This window comes from Wasmannia auropunctata, unplaced genomic scaffold, assembly GCF_000956235.1.
Source record: "Wasmannia auropunctata unplaced genomic scaffold, wasmannia.A_1.0 LD335208.1, whole genome shotgun sequence".
Classification (NCBI taxonomy): Eukaryota; Metazoa; Arthropoda; class Insecta; order Hymenoptera; family Formicidae; genus Wasmannia; species Wasmannia auropunctata.
The window spans coordinates 333,213-355,437 of record NW_012027682.1 but is presented as its reverse complement, the minus strand read 5'-3'; the positions used below and the strand labels follow the sequence as shown (position 1 = coordinate 355,437).

Sequence of the window (22,225 nt, the reverse complement as noted above, 5' to 3'; positions counted from 1 at the left end):
AGACGTGTGCTCTTCCGATCTATTTTATGTAATTGTTACCTTAAAATGATATTAGAATTATATGAAGTTTCTGTTGTTATAATGTTTTTAATGCAATGTATATACAATAGTTAAAAATTGATGTTTGTAATTTTTTCTTTAAATTAATGTTGGATAAAGAATTTTCACTCATTGTTGTAAATTCTAAATTGTATAAAAAAATTTTAAAACCAACCTGATATACGTAAGAACTTAATGCCTAGCACAATAAGACTGCCTAGACAATAAGGCAGTGAAACTTTTTATGCAAATATGTGAAGGATAAAATAATTCTTTCTAAAAAAAGCCTGCAAATGATTCAGATAATGCGGACTATCATTTAATTATTAGCTCCGATAATAACTGATTGTAATTTCGCAATGGTGAACGTCGAGTTCGACCTATTGACTTAGTTTAAACCATAGTTGGAAACATTACCTTAAAAGAATAAAACCGTTACCGTTATTTTTTGAGAAAAATAACTGATCGTTATTAATTAAAAAAAAAATAACACGTTACCGTCACCTACTACTTTTCAAGTAACGATTTGTTATATTTTTGTAATATTAAAATAAGTTTAATTAAATTTCAAATTTATATTGTTTAATAATCATTATTAAAAGTAATAATAAATATTAAAATAAATATTGAAACTTAAAATTCTTTAAATTAATCTGTATATAGAACAAGTTTTTCTTCAGATTACTTACTTTTGTATAGAATTAAATTAAATTTACTACTTCATTTTTAAGAATGTATTCTAATGTTTACTGTCAGTACTGAAAATTTATAGTAATATAATATACATATTATAATGTAAATAATAAAGCGCCAGTCATATATATACGTCAATAACGCGATTTTGATACCATATTATCAATCGCGCTGATCTCTGCTTGCACAAGTCGTTCAAACAACTCGCGGTCCGCATCTTTCGAATGCCACGAGTTACTGTTTCGCCAGAACGCAACGAGGGTGCAATTTTACTGTACCAGATATGTATGTACACATCTCGCCGTTAAAATTGAATAAGAAGACTAATTAATTTTTTAATTAATTTTCTAATTAATTTTCTAATTCGTATAAGTTTCTACCTAAAATTCATCATGAATACTTCGCTAAATTCGAATCAGTCCACCTCCGTTTATACTGTTATCTGTATAAATGATCTGATCTCGATCATTCGCGACTACGTCAAAGTTCACGCGTATCCCGTCTGATGGCGCCTCGATGTCACTTCGTATAACCTCGTAGTTTTGCCACCGACGCCAGTCGCCAGTCGCCCAGTCACCACTGTACTCAACTACCGTAAGATTTTGCCACCGCGAACTCCGCAAAGCTGAACTTATTATACCTCTTCTGTTTTCAAAGAATAAAATACTAAACATCTCCCCATCTGCTCCAAGTCGCTCGAGGTCCGCATCTTTCTATTTTCTCGCCAGAATGCAACAAAAGTGCAATTACGAACCAGGTATAAGATTTAACGTATGACTCCAACCTCTCCAATCACGGCGATCACTGAATATTTACATCAGAAATGTTATTAAGCTTGTTTTTTATAGCCGAACAGCTACACTAGATCACAGTTTATCTTTCCCTTTCTACATTGGAAAAAGAAAGATAAACTCTGAACTTGTGTAGCCAGTTCAGCTGTAAAAAACAGACCTAATTAATATGATATATATAATTTCGAGAATTGATGTTTTGGAGCTTCGTGTATATTAATTAAAATGTGTGTATTTATTAAAGAAAGAATTGAGATTTTTATGTATTGTTCAAACGGATGTTTCTACAGAAAAATTAAATATGCTCTTTATTATGTATGTTTTATATATTATATCACACATATAATAAAATACTTTTGATATAACCGTGGATAATAATAAAATGAATATATGTAAAAAATGCATATAAAATCAATTTTATATATAAATATTTATTTTATTTATAAATATGTAAACATATAAAAACATATGTAATAAAATATTTTACGTTACATGAAACACGCGGGTCTAGAATTTACATTATAAAATATATATTATACTTTTTTATTATACGTTATTATATATATCTTTTATTTATATTAAATTTCGTATTTTCTATTGGATTTTCATGCGAGAAAAGCTAAAAAGAGGCTAACCGAGATATAAATCTCTTCGAGCAGATGCTTCAAAAATTTTTCTGCTCAATTAATCTCTCTCAGTCATTCCGAGCTTTAACTTCGTAACGTCGGAGAAGTGTATCAGACAGACATAAAGCGACTCGTGCGCGTCGAGCGAAAAGGGGGGGAGGGCGGGGATCGTCCACTTACGGGGTCTATCAAAACGCGGTTGGTAGTACGCGGGGCACGTTGCATCCTCCGTCAGACCCCCCGGCGTCACCGACAATGCACCGTTCAATGGCACCTAATTCGCAACAATAGCCCCAGCAGCCATATATTAATGGTCCGTGGCCCGTATGTACTCGACGGCGTTGCATTATATCGCCCTGGAGGATCCTGCGCTGGTATTAGAGTCGCGAATCCATGTGCAGGCAATCCCGTAGTAACGTTTCATGGATTTCAACATGTGCGCAAGCTTTCACACCCACACGCACACTGTGTATGTATGTGTATGCGTGTTGCGCGTGTCGTATGTGTGTGTGTGTGTGTGTGTGTGTGGATCGTCGGAAGCGCAGCGTCGCGGACGCATCTTTCTCTCTCTCTCTCTCTCTCTCTCTCTCTCTCTCTCTCTCTCTCTCTCTCTCTCTCTTTCTCTCTGCAGATGCGACTCAATTTCGTGGATGACAAATCGCACCCGTAACGCTGTCGGGCGACGATTAAAGGGCGCGGCCCCCGGAATTTAATGGCGCGTCCTGATTTCGATTAGGGTGAGAATAGACCGGTTTATGAATAATAATAACAACGTGCGTGGCTGTACGCGCCGCGCGCGGGAAAGAGGTGCGCGGAAGGTGCCCGCTGCGGGCAACACCGTGACGGGGATTCTATTAACCTATTTCTCGCTGGCCGATTAATTCATCAGGCCCTAATACGGTGATGATACAGCGCGATAATACGACATCAAATCGTGCCCCATTTAATTTGTTGATAGGATAAGAGAAAGTTGTTATCGCGACGATATACACGCGATTCTCGATTAACAAAATTGATCGAACACAATATTGAATAATAACAAAAATCCGTACTTTTTTTTTTTACAAAAACTTTTCGTAGACACATAGAGAATATTCTGCAAAGATAGGAATTATACGATACGTAAGATAAAAACGAAACGCAATCGCCTTATGATAAACATTGCAGAATTCACGCAATGTTCAGCTGAACTAATTGAGAACTGCCCCTCGGAATGATATACACGGGAATTATGGAACTTGGCGAAACATCACGCTAGTTGCTCGGGGTAGCCGTGGGTTTCCATAATTAACGAGCGGCGATTAAATGCGTCTAATTCCAGGTTGCGGGGCGGATCTCGCGATTTTTTCCGCGCGCCGTTTCCCCCTTCGGCCATGCTAATCGATACGTCGTTACGATATATTAAAATGCATTTTTTGGTCGTCGCCGACAGATCGTTCAGGAGCGCCGGTAAATCTTGCGCTCGGGCGAGCCCGCGCGTTTAGTAATTATCGGTCTAATTATTAGCGTTCTAAATTATGGCGACTAGTTGCCGGGGCTATCATTACCCCGGGCCGCGATAACGAGTTTCCCGCGCAATTATGTAAAATATTCCCTGTTTATTTATACAGAATGAATTACACGCCGGGTCTATTTGAAGTGGCGCGACCACTTTGCTCGCGCGTCGCCCCGCGCCGATTCGTCATGAAACGGCTATTAGCTCCATACACGCGATTTGTGAGAGAACCCGACGTGCCCGGGATACTTCCTACTTCCAAAGCCCCGTTTTCTTTACGCTATCTGAAACCAGATTGGACAATCTTACCCGCGAGATTACGTTTAATCACACGATTTCTCATAACATTAATATAACTTTGTGAAAACAAGCGCGGGGCTCGTGCAGTATACATCAAAGAAACTGGTCGGGCGACCATGATAATTCAGCTAATTTATATCAATCGCTTCACGCCGACATTTCCAATTCTCGTTCCGCCGAGAGTTTTACGACGTAAGAAAACTTTGAATTTTCCGCAAATTTTAGCGGCCAGGTGTCGCGACAATCTTGAAAATCGCGATACTATAAGTATATATGTATAGGTATATATGGCTTTGTCAAACGATGTGCGAAATATGTGTCAAATTTTTTTTCACGTAGTCATCACGACATCGTAGATAAATTCACGAGAATTTTTTTCCCAACAGCTGGACTTTCGAGCCTCGAATCTCAAGGCGCGAGCAAATTGATAAATCGTCGACTACGCATAACTATCCTCCGATTGTAATGGCGAGTGCGTGCCAACGGAATGTTTGCCTTCAATTCCGGTGACGTTATCGCTCGATTTATAGCCCGGGGAAGAAACGTAATGTCCTAGGAAAAAAAAACACGCCCGTCCGGCGTGTCACTCGTGAATCCGCGCCGAGCGGCGAGCGAGTCGTCGCGGGGGGAAAGGTGATCTTATCTGCTTCCCTATTAAGAACATTGCGACTTTATGATCCACACCCTCTCTCTCTCTCTCCCGCCCCGGGCGCGTCGTTCGGCCGTTACAGATTGTACCCGCTGACAAAATGACGATTTACATTAATTTAGATAAGTCGATTAGGTCACCGCCAAGAGAGAGAGAGAAAGAGAGAGAGAGAGAGAAATCTCGGCTTCGCGAGTGGCGCGAGATTATTGGACTCCCAATGGCTCTTATCGGCAATCACGTAGATATCCGATAATGAGAATGCCCGCCAGTATATATCCGGAAAGTACGTGCCCCGTGCACAGGCGCGCATAATTACAGATGTATAATTAATTAATACTTACATTTATATATAGAAGATTTCATCGAATTAAAGATCTTATCTCTTTAAACGATGTATCTCTTTAAATTCGTATTTTACGAGAGCCATTTCTATACACGCAAAGTACGAGTTTGTTTCCCAAATTAGCCGTTTTACATATAGGTACAATAAGTTAATATCTTGGCTTAATTAATTAGCTTATTAATCGCCAGTAAGCCGAGACGATAAGTTTCACGCTCGATCGTAGGAAACCGCGCGGACCGCGTAAATTTTCGATTCCGAGGCGAGAGGCGAGGCCGCGCGTTAATGGCGCGCGGACACCGCGGGTGATCGGTTGTACGGGTTCGCGCAACGTTGTGCATGCAGCATCCCCGCGCGCGCGCGCGCGCGCGGTCCGGACGGAAATTAATGAATTTCAAATCGAAGCAACGCGAGTGGTTAATTTTCGTGGAAGCCGACGCGCGCGCTAGCGCGCGGAACGAGACGGCTACCCGCCTGGAGAACACGCTCATTTAATGCCATCGGGTACTAATGGCGTTTCGATTGCACGCTGCCAATGGCGTAGAGCAATCGCCGTTCCGAAGGAAGGTACAAACGTGCGTGGCGCGCCCCGGCATGGCACGCAGGTGCCGGGGCATGTATATTGTGCCGATTAAAATTTGCATAACTCGCATTACTCTGTAGTATGTAAATTGCGCATCGGCTGTAAAATATATAAGCGACTCTCCTCGTGGACGCGCGCGAAGAGGCCAGTACTCATATATTTACGGTACGAGCCCCTCAAATAAGAACGCCCGGCTAATTACTATTAAGTTGTCAACACCGTGGTTGCTTGGGTAAACAAGATATTAATTGTCTTAATTACTGAGCCGCGCGTTCTCGGCGTGTTTTCTGCGCATTCTCCTTATAAATATCAATGATAAAAACCTTAATACGATAAAACTAATATCTGTATAATATTAGCGATATCACGAAATGCAATCGGTTAAAAAATTTAACTGCGTAAGTGATTTTATTATAGGTAGCTAAAAATAATGTCGTTAAAGATCAATAATTCTCACAATATTTCTTTGTGAAAGCAGTACTTTGAACTACTTACTTTGATATTAATCATGCTACAAAATTCTCTGTATTCATGTGGAAATATCAATAATCGTAGTGAAAGGCGCAGACCTATTAAAGCTTCCCTTTTACAGTTTTGTGAAAATTATATCCTTTTTTGTACAAAGGACAAATAACTCAGGTCAAAAATATCCGAAATGAAGAAGGAGCTAGAAGAAGAAATACGATCAACCGTTTAAGAACATACGTGAAAATCGTACAAAAGTCAGCGGGACAATGAGATGAGAATTCTAGCTGGGGCCCTAGCTGGAATCCTAGCTAGCGATGTTCTACATTTGTATAACATGCCAATAGTCAAAGAAAAGTCTAGTCTGAATCAGAGATATTATAAATCGTTTTTAAATAGCAAGGAACAGGTTCCTAGAATCTAATATTACTGTTTCGTTTAGCTTTTACTATAGGATGGACTAAAGAAATGCGAAAATTTAAAAGGATAAACTATAAAACTTAGAAATTTTATTTAATTAATTTTGCATTATGATTTTTTGCAACTGTGATGTTTGCAATTTTTTTATGAATATTTATTTTAAGTTTATCAATACTTTGATGTTACACTTGATGACATATTATGTACTACATTTTGATGTAATTAAAATTAATTAAATGATATTTCTAAGGTTTTATTTTACTCGTTTAAATTTTCTCGTTTTTCTGGCCCATCCTGTAGAAGCAGATAGCTGCATCTTTCTAACTCATATTTATATTGTATTATAAATTTGCATTTTTCTATTGAATATATAAGTTACCGTCATTACAAGCTAATTGGAACACGAAATTATAACGTTACGTTTATAACTTCGAGCAACGTTACGTTTATAAATCCGTGTCAATTGTGACATAATACAGACATGTATGGAAAGAATTTTGTTGAAGTACATAGGTCTAAAAATATCGCTAAATACGGATCTAAAAATAATTTTGTAGAATCATAAAAATAATTATATAAGACACTCAAGCCGGTAGCTGAAATGTCATAATTTTTTGCATCATCATGCTTGACACATAATTATTTTGTTGGCGTACATAATTATTTTGTTCTTTCTGTGTAATTATATCGTGACGTTTTGTAATTATCTCGTTGAGTTTCACTAGAAATTTTTGGGTGAATGGGAATTTAATTTGATTATGGGACACTGAAGCGCGAAGGCGATTAGATTTTAGTGTCACAACTCTCACCACAGATCGTTCGGAGATATGGTAAGGACTGACCGTATATAGGTGACAAATGCGATACCGGAGCTTTCCTAATTTTACCGATTATCGCTCACTGATCTCACGCCGTTTTCCCGGGGTACTGCTATATTTCTTTCTCCTCACTCCAACGGGAATCAAAAAGGGAAAAGAAATATCAGTCGTCGGCGGAGAGGCACCTATTATTGACTAGAACGACGCACGAAGGAGTAACGGTACCTGCGTGAAAGACGACATTTTTACAATCGGCTACCGTGATCTCTTAAAAACGATCAACGTGAATATAAGTCTAAAAGAGATTTTATTCTACTCCGATCGCTTGGAGATCTAGAGAGAGGGAGAAGTAACTGTAATGAAGATATACATCTGATTTCACAGAAATCTGCCCAATTTCCCCGGCGTCTTTATTTGTCCTGAAGGGCCTCGTCATAGCAGTCCTTAACGTACCTGTGCGTTACGTCAGAGATTCAGATCTCGCGTACAATTTTGTATACCTTTGTATCGGTGTATCTTTTTTCTTTTTTTTTTTCTTTGGAAACCGTAATATCTATTACGAGATCTTCGCGCGTCGCCATTAACTTGTTTCTCAATTCTTGACGGATACAAGCCACGCAACACTCGTATAAATTGAGCGGAGATCGCGAACCGTTTAATCCAACAAAACGAGCCCACTTTATTCCGTCGAGCGCCTCGCAAAAAACTGTTGCAAGATGGATATTGCTGCCAACTGTATGTATTGGCAGCGGTGTACAACATGATTACCGATTAGTCATACTTTATCAATAACGCCACGGAGATCTCACTCTGCCTCGATCGTAGAGCTCCAGCCGTCAATCAGGAATTGAGTAACCGCGATCTGCATCGGGGCTTAATTCAAATCATATATACACGTAAAATCTTCACGCTCTTTGAAAATATATTAATGCGCCCTACGACGGTGACATGCATTCAATTATGTGATTGTATTTATTGATTACGAATAATCAATAACATTCGAAAATTTGAATTTAAAAAACTATAGGTGTCACAAATAATGAAAAAATTAATTTTACGTGAATATAGTTTTGTGAAATATTAAAATTAATAAACATAAAATTCTTCTACACGTGTAAAATATATGTAAAAAGTATAACCTAAAATGTAAAATTTATATAATACATTTAACATTTTAAATGTAAATTTTTAGATATAGATAAAATATTATTTATAAAAAATAAATTTTTATTATTATTAAGGTTATAAAATATTATATATATTATATAGATAGATTTCTATTTTACAGATTTAATAATTTACAGATACAAAGTGACCACTTCTATCAATGTAAATTTACTTTATTCTCTTAACTTTAACTTATTCTTTATCTTTTTATTATAATTCAAAGAACAAGAAACAGATATAATTAAAATTAATCTTAACATTGATAAAACTAATCATAAGTGTATCTTTTCTCCTCGATTGATAACAGTATTGTAGAGCAGCGAATAATCTATAAGTTAAAAAGATTCCGCTAATAGTGAGGTTCAAGTCTAACACGCCTGCTTTCCCGTTCACGTTCTGCCATTTTTTTCTGAATATTTTAACATCCCTCTCACAACACATTTTCATTCCCCTGGGAGAGACACCTGCGGTTAACCCCGCAACTCGGGAAAACCGTTATGGTCATCGGACAGAGATTCCGCCTAATAAAGACATAATTCTACGAGATAGGATCTACCTCGATTGTGCTCGCGTGCGTACCACCATCTTTACGAGCGACTACCTCCCCGTCTAATTCGAAAACAGATCGAATGTCGAATGGCCTCGGCCGGCCAGCTCCGCGCGCAGATTCACGATCTTTCCCGGAAAAAAGGACGCCCCACGCGATTTATGACCTCGTTAAATTTCTTAGGACTATGCAGGCTCGTATTAACGACGCATCGCAGATGCATGTATTAACCACGGATTGTCGAGCGATCTACGCGCACGGGACCGAATAACGGACCTTTAATCCTATAGATCTACTTTCTCGAGCTGGCATTCCTTAAATTTTTCCTCTTTCAAATTTTAAAACACTTTAGGTTATCATAGACAAGATAAGATCTAGAAAAATACAATCTTATCCCCTCATAAAGATATACTGCTACTGTAATTAATTTACGTTAATTAATTTGGAAATAACTTTTATCAGAAATCTTTTCGGAAAGATATACCTAATACATTAAATTTTAATTTCTATACGTAAAAATGTACGAACTTCTGATCGTAAAAAATTTCTGCTACAATTACGCATCTTCGCAGCTTCTCCCGCTATTCCGTTCAACTTTTCCTCGTGGAATATATCGCCGCGCGAGCATATGCATCACGAGCGAATCGGCCTGAAAACGCACGGGGGACAAAACAAGTTGCTCTCCGCCGCATGCGGCCGATCGTCCGTAAAATGGCCGGCCATTCGGCGCGATAACAACAACTTGATGAAACGATTAAAACCGTAACGAGCCTCCTCCTCCCACGGCCACGCTCGTTGATTGCTGTTGTTACAATCCGCGCTTCCAGCGTGGAAAATTTTCCCAATTCGCATGTATGAGCGGCCGCGCTCCCGCGGGAGCGCTCGGTCAACGTGCTGTCGGGACACCTCCCGCGGGATACACCCCTGATAAATCCGTCCAGCCCGGCGTTAACCGCGTTTTTCTTTCGTCCTTTTACGCAGCGGTGATTCGACAACGGTTGTTACCGAAAATTTGTGTGGAAAATTTTAACTTTATTTGCAAAAGATGTTAGATCGTTCAATGCAAATTTATTACGGCTGCAGTCTTGAAAAGTACAGAGAAAAAATAGATTAAAGCAATGATTTGTAAGATCATGGTTTATATATTGTAGGACTATGACACTGATATTAAGAAATTAAGAATTATTATTAGCAATTAAATTGTTTTTAATGAATTGTGGATCTAGCTCATTTCTATACACTCTCTGAATAATTAAGTTTTTAATTATTTCAAAGTTAGAAAATGTGAGAGATTGTTAAAATTATTATATAATTATTAAAATTTATATTATTATAATATTATAAATATAATTTTCTTCCTCTTCTTCCCCTTCTTCCTTCTATTGTGACTTTTCTAGTATCGGAGTATATTCAAGGATCGTAATATATTAATTAATTTATAATATAGATATATCCAAAGAATCATCTGATAACTAGAAGACCATTACTCTGAAATAACTTCCTAAAATAAACCAGGCGTATCTATACGGCCGGGCAGTTTCGAAATTAGCGTGGTGCCGTCCGTGGACCCAACTGGAAGTCATAATTCCGTCATTCTCCAATATCGTTTGCCGCTACTAAGTGCCGAAATCACTCAGTGGGCGGGAGAGAGCGTTTTGACGATCGTCGCGGCGGCTTTTCCACGATAATCTCAACTTCCCCGGACGTGCGGCTATACGCCGGGCGAATTATCCCCAGGGACGGGGCGCGAGGGAGGGAGCACGCGATAAATAAACTCTAACCCCATTCAAGTAAGTGGTTATGTTTTTAACACGCGCTTGTGGCTAACAGTTCGTCCCCATTTCTCCCCAACTACCCCGCTCTATCCACACTCGTAACGTCGTTGTGTACAACGATCTACCGCAGAAATCGTCGACGACCATCGTCGTCTCCATAAGCCACGTTATGGTCGCCAGTGGCGTAACGATACGGGGAACAATGTAAATCCATTTCAGTTTTCTCGAATATACAAGCACTGTATCTAAAAGAAGATCGTCTCAATCTCAAGATGGAATCGATAAAAATTATAAAAATTATTTTTCAATTACACTTTATTGTCTTTAAATGATTTAAAAATGACGGAGAGCAAAACGTCTATAATTACAATGCGTGCGGAAAAAAGATATAAATTAATCTTTCCTTGAGAAAAAGTTTGACAGAAAGACGTGTGATTATATACCCAAGCTATGTAAATCCGATGCAATATTCGCATCCGCCAAGCACAGTATGCAATAAATCTTCTTCTCAATTAAAAAAAAAAAAAAAAGAAGACTTATCAGCATCTGATGAAGTCGCTCGCCGCGTAATGGCAACAACTTCAATTTACTCGCGTGCAAATACAGATATTCGTGGCGTAAAATCTTTACGGTAGGACCAATTATGTTCTCATTGCTCATCCCATGTTAACCACCATCGACGGGGCCGATCCGGCGCGTAGAAGGCTACGCTCGACTACGCTGTTGCGGTATGCGAGTGTACGACTTTTACACGCGCGAGTCAGCGCGAAGGGATGAGCGCAGCGGCAGGAGGGAGGGAGGGAGGGAGAGAAAGAGCGAATCGGGGTGCAGAACGCAGGGGAGAAAGATGGAGAAGATGGGGAGGCTGCAGGGGGGGAGGGGGGGAGGAGAGGATAGCGGAGGCTTCTCTCGTCGAGAGATGGGAGATGCGCCGACATAACCGATAAATAACAACGGCAACGAGCCTGTCAGACCCTTGTTAAAGCATCGTGCACACGCTCACGCGGACCAGCACGCACGCATTCACGCATTAGAATGCGTTTTAACACATTCTCGATCTCTCTCGCTTACGCCCTGGTGGCGAGAGTGCCGTATAAATGTTTTTTGGGCCCCCGGGGCCCCGGTGCACGCCGGTGACGAATATTGCCGGGGCCTCTTCCGACTGTGAGAAAGGCGAACGGTAATTAATATCGTTCCTCCGAGAGAGAGAGAGAGAGAGAGAGAGAGAGAGAGAGAGAGAGAGAGAGAGAGAGCCACGGTTTCCTTACGGAATGATTATTGTTACTTTGTTACTCGAAGTTCTCAGAAACAAACGTCGCGCGCACAAAATGCATCTCGTGCACGCGTCGCATCCATCGTCGCGGATCCTGTTACGCGGAGATTCAACCGCGAATTTTACAGCGCACAATCGACTCCTCCGACGGGGCGTGCGTGTGCGAGTTGCATGCGCGCCATTGTCTATCATTATGTTCGCGTGCCGTTTGCTATATACGCGCGATTAATGAATCACGCCTTTGTTGTCTAACAATGAATGTGTCCGTTGTTTCAGGATCTTCGGGGCATCCAACACGAAGCCGTCGGTGAAGGAAGAAGAGGGGGAGGAGGAGGAGGAGACTGCTAAAGGTAGGAATTATTGCGATTATTACCGCACGCTGAAGCAGAAAACTGTGCACGAACGATCTTGCTCGCGGTGGTGTTACTCGTTTTCTTACACGGCCGCGATGCTCGGAAAGGCGATCGTACATAACGTTTTGTCGCGATTTTATTCGCGGACAGGACGCGGAGTCCTCCCGTGAGCTTAATTTTAATCAGTGTTAATTCCGAGAACGGATTCTCAGAGTCCACTTAATTTTAATAACGAGGGCTGTTCCTCAGAGAGGAACGAAATTTTCTCTCTTTTATACCCTTTGACGAAAATACACCGATGATTGCACCCGGCCACGCCCACGTCCTCGATGCCCGAGAACGCCGGGTTAAGAAAATTCGCGCGCTGCACGCGCCATCGTTTTATCCGCTCAACTTAACACGCCGGTCGGTTACGCCGGAGTTACGAGCTCCGCGTCCCCCGTCCGCCGCCCCGTCGCGCCTTAAGTACACGTTTTATGAACTGTACTTTATGAATTTGTCGAAGTGCCTGCTTACGATGGTTTCGTTAGCACGCCCCGAGCAGTTTCTCGACGAGAGAGAGAGAGAGAGAGAGAGAAAAAAAGAGCGAGCGGGGTGACGAGAGAAGGAGCGAGAGAGCAACTTCCAACTTCTCCGCGCGCTCGCAGCATCCTCCGCACCCGTACGAGGAGTGGCTTTCGTATCTCGCTCGCAGCTCCGAGCTCGCAATATTATCTGACGGTAATACGCATAAGAAATTGACGACGGGGATTTGTCGCGCGCCTCAGCGACCGTAAGATTTATATTAATTGCACCGCGCGTTTTGTAAGTCGTATTTAATTTTTACAACAGTTATACGTAAAATACATTTTGATTAAGTTTTGATAGCAATATAGTTCAATAACGGCGTCATTTATGCCAAAATGTGTATATTGTATTGTTTTTTTTTTATTTTTGCAGGCGCTTATACCTATCTTTGTTTGAGCAAAACTAATTCTCGTTATTCTGGATCGATTGTTCTTTTCTCACGTAATAAAAAGTAATTGATTGAAATCGTATATATTAAGATAATCACAATATTAAAATTACTGCATTGTTAAGAATTATTCCTAGTAATTTCTTTGAGTAATTCAAGGACAAAAGAGATAATAAATTGTCTGCAATGTAAATGAAAGCGAAGTATGCTCTGAAGGCCAGAGAAAATCGAGAGAAAGGCGCTAGAAAACAATATTTCTCGCCGAAAAAATGAGATTTATATTTTAGAAAAATCTGGCGAGAATCTGCTTTGAGTTAGCGACAGCACGTGCTGCCGCTCGTCGTGCCGTCGAAATCGATTTTCTCGTCGTCCGGAGTAAACGAAGACAAAATAGGAACACTAATTATATTCCCGCTCTCCTTGAATGATGAATCATTCGCGCTCGAATCTTATACTCGGTATAGAGGCGAGTTGAGAAAAGATAATAAAGATAGTTAATTGCGCGGTTTATAAATTATTACACGTGCTTTTAATCATCGCGCTGACTCCAACGTTATGTAACAGCAAAATGGTTTTACCGCAACACAAATACGTTGATGTAACAACTTGTAGTAATTACGCTGTCGGTTATACAGTTGGAAGTCGCTCGCGCTGCGATCTCTCTCTCTCTCTTTCTCTCTCTCTCTCTCTGCCACCCGTTATATTTTCTTTCTTCATTGCCCCGAGCATTATCTCCGAAAGTTGGCACCTGGCTGGGATATAAACTGCTGTATCGTTTTCACGGAGGATTCAGACGGAGAGCCGCCAACCCCCGTTACAATAATATTTTCCCAACACCAAGACGTTGTTTACAGTGTAAACGCGGTACCCGCTGGATTATCCACTCGTCCCTCGCCACCTTTCACGTCCATTTATCGCGGGAAAATCGCCACTGTATCCCCGAGAATTGTTGCAAATTGTTATATGTATACAGCGAGATAAACTGTGTGGAAAATACGCATAGAAGATCGCGAGAGAGATTTGAGGAAATTAAATAATTATAATAAAAAAATTTTTTACGAGAACATCACAACTATATTTACATAAAATTGTATATTTTATAGCTTTAGTTAGCTAATGAAATACCATAATTTTTGTAGAGTAAATTTTTATTGTTAAACTTTTTTATGCGTTTACAGGACTGATCTACTTTTATTATTATACTAATTGTAACTTGTTCTGACTGTACTTTTTTACGACTTCTGATAACGCTCCGTGATTATAGGCTCAGAACTGAAGGCTAATTCGAGCCGCGGTCTTCTCCAAATATATCCCGGCACATAAATCTCAATCAGCAGTCGCGATAAATCACCAGTTGATGCGCAAGCCTAATTAAAGAAGCGCCACGTCCATTTTTCCGACATTTCACGGAAATTTCCACAATCACCCGTCTCATTCGTCACCCTCTTTCGCTGACATGAAAATCACGGCGAACGGGGGTGTATCGCGCGCTACGCCACCCCGACGAAAAAAAAAAAGAATTCCGCTCGTGCGTGCGAGCGAAGGAAGACGCGAGATCAATTCCGGGCAATATGTAGAACGATTTCTCTTGGCTCCTGAAAATCCGTCGTCTGGAGAACGAGTAACTGGAGAAAGAGCGCGGAAAGAGCGAACGACATCCTCCCCCTTTCCGTCTCTAGCCAGATTTCGCATTCTTTATCCCAACGGCAATTTATTCTCTGTCATTTTTCCGGGTGGGGAAAGAAGGAGCCGAGTGGGGTGGCGAACGGAAGCGCGGGGTGGACGCAGAGGAGGGCCCGGGAGTATATCTTCCACTGCGAAAGAAGATTTTATTGGCCTTTTTATGGAACGAATAAACGGCCCCGTTACGCGGATTTACATACCGCTTGTTTCGTGATTCACCGACTTCCATTTGCTCGCCACCAGCCCCCTCTTTCTCTCTCTCTTTCTTTTTCTCTCTTTGTCTCCTTCTTCGTCTTGCAGGCTACTGCTCTTCCTCTTTGGCTCGTAGCTTCCTAGAGGAGAAATAGCAGTTGCTGCCTCTCGGAAGACGGATTCTCGCCTCCGTACGTACGATCGAACGGCGAATGCCGGCGCATCGCGATCGCGTGCGCTTTATAGGAAATATCTGCATTTGTGCTACCGTTTTCTTTCAGAGGGAGAGGAAAATGCCTTGTTACTTCGGGACCATTTCATTCGATCTTGCCTTTACGAGCGACGATAAAAGATATACATTTCTGCCTTATTGCGCGTTCTAACAATTTTTTCTTTTTTTCTTTATGTTGGATTATAACCGTTAGCAAAACTTATCGTTCCTCTAAGTTCGTATAACATGACTTTATCTCCGAGTTATGGGCCACATACAAGAACTAAGTATTATTGCTGATACGTCTACTGCTATCAAATAATTTATTAATCTCTTCAATAACGGCGTTCATTAGTATACGTTATACAAACAGCCATTTGGCTTGTCCGAGATTTTTTTTTCAAGTAGCCTATGTTTCCTTCAGGGCCGCTAATTAGATAAATCAGCAATGGTTCTCATCGATAAATTATATATTATGAGATAAAGACACACAAAATCGCAGTGACCGAGGAAAAAAAAGGAAGATCGATATACTTATCTCGTCGCTCGTCCGAAACAACTGATGTACATACATACTTATGACGAAATGTTGCCGAATGATTTATTGAATTATCGCCCGTCACGGTTCACGGCGCGCGCCTCTCCGGTCTTTCCTTAATTAATTTATTAAACGATTCTCGTCCAAATTACTCAATTAGTGCCTAATGTTGTCGCAATGCGAAGGGAACTTTACATCAGCCGATCGTCCCCTCCCTTGTTTGTAATTCTCAAAAGATACGCGCTTCGTATTTTTTTTTCCACTTCGTAATTTTGCCGAAAACACAAACAGCCGAGATAGTTTCCGAAATGGTGCAAGTATTTATTGAAATCTTGGAAAAATTGTATCAGAGAGCCCTGCTGCGCTGCTAAAATAGCTGCGTCACGCCGGCGTTTGTATCGCAAGTGGAATTAATGACGCTCTCGAAGAAGCATACGACCAACAATGTGATAGGCACTAAAGCAATCTCGTTATCCGTCTCGGCAGCGGAAGGGTTAATTTAAAGGAACAATGTTGCAACAACGCAAGACGGAAATTTGCGCCCGCGGCGTGTCTCTTTTTGCGTTCGCGAATAGTTCCCTCCCGCGGCATTGTGGCGATCGGCTTTTCGCACGACCTTTTCTATTACATAATGAAGCAATTTAACGCGCTGAAAAACGCCGCGGCGGATCGCATCGACGACGGGACGCCGCCGCACCGCACCGCCGCCGCGCCGCGGCCGGGTCGAGCGACGGTAGATAATTGCGAGCTTGTAACGACGGCCACGCACGGCAATTCCGTAACGTTACAACACCCCTCACCTGTATTTAACGTCACTAAACCGAAGGAGCGAAGTAATCGCGCCCGCTCCGGTAATTGTACGGCCGGCCAATTACAACATAACGGATCCCCGGGACCTGCGAATGTGAAGCTCGCTATAAATCCAGTTCGGTAAAACGCACCCGTTTTCTCGACCATGTGTGTAGAAAGAGAGAGAGAGAGAGAGAGACAAAGAGAGGCGAGTGAGTTAAGTCAGCCGATTCGAAATAATCGTAAAGCTGCGGCCGCGCCTTATGAGAGCACGCTTGTTCCGCTTGTAATTTGTAAGGCCATCTCTACGATCCGGACGTTAAATTTTAGCATTTAATTTAGTTCCACTACGCGAGAACCGGTCGTATGCAATGCAGGCGATGTATATCGCGAGGCGCCCGAATTGAATTTTTATTATACTTTCAGGATTTATGTAATTTAATCGACGTATCTCATGTTACACTGTATTTATTTCGTCATCACGTTATGGTCGATCTCTCTCGGTTCGCGCGCGGTCCAATTAATTAAACGGCATTATACTCTCTCTCAACGAGTCCGGCAAGAAACGCACGAGCGCGCGATCGACGCGATTTAACGCCGCGCGCGGCATATCACGGGACACGTATCGTGTCTCGGTGCTAAAGATATGTACTGACGAGGACTCAAAAAAATAGGATCGAAACGTTTATTATTGTATTATACATCTTATACATTAACCTTAGGTATACACACTGTTTTTTTGACGACGCGTATACACCCTGGAGTCCCGGGAACCTCAAAAATTAACCTCACAATTAGTATATTATTTCAACTGGTATTGGATGAACCTGCATACCTTCTTCTATCCAATATTTTGCCATTGAGCCATATGTGCATGTTGTCATGTCGATTACTCCAAATTCGGGAGAAATTTTTTCACAGGATAAAACGTATGAGAAAATTGTCGTGAGATCGGTTTTATCGAAAGATACGAGAACAACATCTTTTTGTAGATGTGGCCAATGTAACAAGCGTGCAACAAGACATATTGTAAATGATACCGGACAGACGAATTTACTGTTCACATCATTAATCATTTTCGTGGTTAAACATATATATAGAAAGATTTTATTTCAATCTTCTCTTTGTAAATGTGACACATACGAGGAAGTAATAAAATGATTGTATAAATATTCTTTGATTGGTTAAGTTATGCAAATTGCTGATAAATTTGGACACTTTCTCATGCAATGGTTCTATATATCCTCGATGCAACTTGTAAAACATCATCATGAATTTTTCCAATAAAGATGAAAATTCATGAGACGCTCGTTTTAGCGTTAGGACCATATGGCACACAGAAAACTTAAGCAGTAAGACGTAAGCAGTAAAGAAATCAACATGTTGGATTTTTGATAGTCAAGTGACTTCGACGCTAGCGTCAAAAAAAGAAGCTGGATTTTCTCAGCTTCAAGAGCTGTTGTTGTTTTGTTTTGAACATTTTAGAAACGAATGATACGATTGACATTAAACTTGATGTTGCCTTGCTTTTCGTGCAAGTCAACTATGATCACGTAATTTTGACGCTAAAAATGAGCGTCGAACGTCAGCATGAAAAGGTACCTTAATACGTTAAGAAATAATTGAATTTTAGGGAAATCTATTTCAATAAAGTGACGATCGTGGCGCAGAGAGTGTCTACTTTCTGTGCCGAAGACCCGAGTTCAAATCCGACCAGAAAGGTCGAATTTTTATTCGATTACCATACTCTCGGAAGGCAATGGCAAACCGAGAGTATATCTTGCCATGGAAACCCTCCTAATTCGCAAAAATGAATCGACTCAAAGTAACCGTACAAGACAGAGTATAAGCGCACCACAGAAATATGAGAAAACTGTCGCGAGATCGGTTTCATTCGAAAGTACGAGAACAACTTTTTTATAGATATCGAATTACGCGGATATACGAGTACGTTCCGAGCAACGGTAACAAGGTCAATAACGTTATACACGCGTATATAGCGAGCCGACGCGACGCGACATCGCCGTGCATCACCGTGGCACAAAGAGGCCCGTTCATTGGCGAGGGGTGTCACGTGTCATTTGATTTCAATTCGCATCTCTATCATCCCCGTCGACCGACACAATAATCCCTATTAAACAAATAGTCCCGATCCCGCCGCGGGGTCAGCGTGCGTGACGTGCGCACATATATACACGCGTGTATACGGCGTGCAACACGCACGTAAGACGTGCAACACACGCCTCGTGTTTGCGGAACGCACACACGCAGTGCGTGCAGTATCCGTCCTGTGCCGTTAACCCTCCACGCGAGACGCGCATCCACCCCAATCGGTATCCAGAACGCAACCAGCCCTGCCATAATGCAATTTGAGTTAACTGCAGGGGGAGGCCAGGCGCCGGGGGAGGGAGGGTGGAGGGGGACAAGGAGAGGAGGGTGTCGAATGAGATCGTTGCACAGCCGCGCATCATCCTATAAACTGTAAGCACACAATACGTAATGTACTACGTGCGGCGGGACTCGATCGCTGGTCCTTGCGGACGTGGGGGCGGACTTGGTCGTGTTGTTCTTGCCATCCCCCCCGTCGCTTCCTACCCGACCTTCCCTCCCCGCGGGCTCCCGCGAGGCACGTGCGTACGTAGGCGCGCCTGTGCGTGAACGCGAACGTTCTGCGATGCGGAGGTAGGAAACTTTTCGAACGCGCACGGCTCTCGGAGAGCAATCTCCGCGCTTTCTCATTTCCGTATATAACATATATGCACGTGCGCACCTTGAGTCAATTTCTTTTAACCCTCTATCCGGAACACGTCGAGAAACGTCGCGTTTTGGACTAATGATTTTTGGACCGAATTTTTTATTTTTTATTTTTTGGCAAATATTTAGTTTACGCTCGGTTAACCCTCTACCCTGGATACCCGGTGGATACCATGAAACACCCCGTCATAAATGACCGCTATTCCAGAAAAATACGAGTTTCATTCATTTTTCCACTGCATGTGTAAATGTGAACCTTATAGCGGTCATAATGATCGATATTCCGGGCAAAGGGTTAATTATAATATATGTATACCTCTTCGGACATATACTTTTGCTTTGCTGATACAACAGAGTTGTCTTTTACGAGAGCAATAGAAATAGAATAGTACAAAACGTGCGCGCGAGCATTTTTTAACGACAAATCATTTCCGTGAAGGTCTAACGATCATCCGAGACATGTGCGTCATTAGGCAGATATGATCATTGCGCAAAATTGCGGCGAAGGAAGGAGGGAGAGAGAGTGAGAGAGGAGCAGTTTTGCCACTTGGCGTCTCTCTCGCGATCAACAACATTCGATTAGTCACGTAAAAACGCACTTAGCCGCTTTAAAAAAAAAAAGCGTCACGCAAACGCAGCTCGGCGAGCCAATACTTAGTAGCGATTAGGGGCAATCCGGTGATCGTAAATATGAGGATCATTAAGAATTATACAGTTCAAGGTTAATCGTCGCAGCATCCGAGGCACACTATCCGCGGTACACATCCGCGGAAAAGGAGTGGTGTCGTAATTGCGCGCCGTCCCGGCGCATTATTACGACTATCTCGCGTATACCTTGTCGTGCGACGCGGCTGCAGCAGATGCTCGTTAAGAGCTCGTAACTCCTAATCGATTGCTCCTTCGACTGACAACTCGATCGTCGCGCTCGCCTTTCAGTTTCTCTGTCCTTATTTCCTCCTCGCCGCGCGGCCGCGGAAAAGGAGAAGCCGCGCAACATCTTCGGCGACGCCATCAAATGGATTCCCGGTCGACACGATCGTTCTCCACGCGACGTTGAAGTAATTGCCAGGATCATCGAATGTATATTACGAATGCAAAATCTCCACGTCGAATGTTGGCCTAGATCAATACTGGTATCTGTTTCCCCTCCCCCTTTCTCTCTCTCTCTCTCTCTCTCTCTCTCTCTCTCTCTTTCTTTACATTTTTCGCTTTAATAAATAATCCTCTTCCGGGAGGAATAAGCGGAGTAAGAACCGACGATCTGTAAAACACGCCCCGAGATTTCCGCTTTATTGCTCTTAATCTGTATTTAATTCCTGTGGATATTATTCCGCACGCACATCTTTCCGCGCGCTCGTCCCCGCGGGCAACAATAAATATCTCGGTCGACGTGCACTCGCGATTATTGCTTATTGCATGCGCTCGCGTGCACGTAAATAGTCGCTCTTATAAGCTACAATTACGTGGTACTGTGCTCCAAAAAGCTTTTTATCGTGGCGCGCGCGCGCGCGGTATACACGTACGCGGCGCGCGCACAATGCGCGATAAATCTCGCAGCAACCCGCGCGCGTCAATATTATCTATAATATAATTACATATATCATCGCGCGATGGGCGCACGTATAAGCCGCGCGCCATTGCGGCTTCAAATCACGTGCGAATCTACACGCATTGTTCCCTCATGTTCGCTCGTAACGAATTATGCGCGGCCGCGATAACGAACGTCTTCTTAAAGTTCTACAATGGAGGGTAAGAAACTTTAATTGCGAGAAACCTTATGAAACTATATAAAAATCTTTAATCAACATGGGAATATAAACATATGCAATTTAAGTATAGTAACTTATCAAACATAATATTTTAATTACGATAGATGTAGGTAATTTGGTGTATGAATTACACGGTTTTTAATGTATTTACGAGTAAACACGATAAATTCTCCATTATCGATCCAATCCTACTGAATTAATTATCCACTATTCAATGTACAAAATATGGGCACGAATAAATATTATTTTCATTCTTTTCTTTCTCTCTCTTTCGTGCGATTTTTTCGAGTACAGAGGCTATACAAAATCATCGTTTTCGTTACTTCCCGGACGTATTATCTTAAACTCGCATCCTCCACCGCTTTCGTATCACCTCCGGCAATAATAAATATCTCGCCCGAGACGCGAGACACACGATTATTGCTTATTGCTCGTGCACATATGTGCGCACGCGTGTACGCGTATAAATAATACGCGCTCGTAGGCTGCACCGGGATGCCACGATTCACCCCCCCCCCCTCTCTCTTCCTCTTCTCTTCTCTCTCTCTCTCTCTCTCTCTCTCTCTCTCTCTCTCTCTCTCTCTCTCTCTCTCTTTCTCTCTCTCTCTTTCTTCCTTTGCTTTCATCGCGTTCTACAATGTGCAAACTACCTCACTTGCTCGATATTAATCCGAAAAATTGAGAACGCTGTATGGTTTTTATTCTTTTAATTAATGTTCACGGCCGCGGCGGCGCATCGATTTAATGGGAACTCGAGCATCGGCCGCGAAACTTTTACGTCCTGATATAAATCGCTCCCCAGGGCACTATGCAACGCCTGCTCACCTCCGTTCCGCTCCTTTTAATACGCGATTTTGCGTCTAATATCGATTAGCGAACAGAAAGATCGTAGCGCGGCTGGCTATCCACGCGCTGGCGCGCGCTGTATAACGCGCGTAACGTTTAATCCTTTAATCGGTACATTAAATCACGATTTCCCGTATCAAGTATTAATATTCTT

At 41.9% G+C, this 22,225-nt stretch overlaps 1 long non-coding RNA gene across 1 annotated transcript in view; it reads right to left on the bottom strand.

Annotated features, from left to right (window-relative positions):
• The window catches only part of LOC105457546, a 1,006-nt gene extending 749 nt beyond the window's left edge, over positions 1–257 (bottom strand). The window contains exon 1 of the long non-coding RNA XR_975413.1: positions 215–257. This is a non-coding gene — a long non-coding RNA (uncharacterized LOC105457546). The remainder of the gene's footprint in view (positions 1–214) is intronic.
• Between the last annotated feature and the right edge of the window lie 21,968 nt (positions 258–22,225).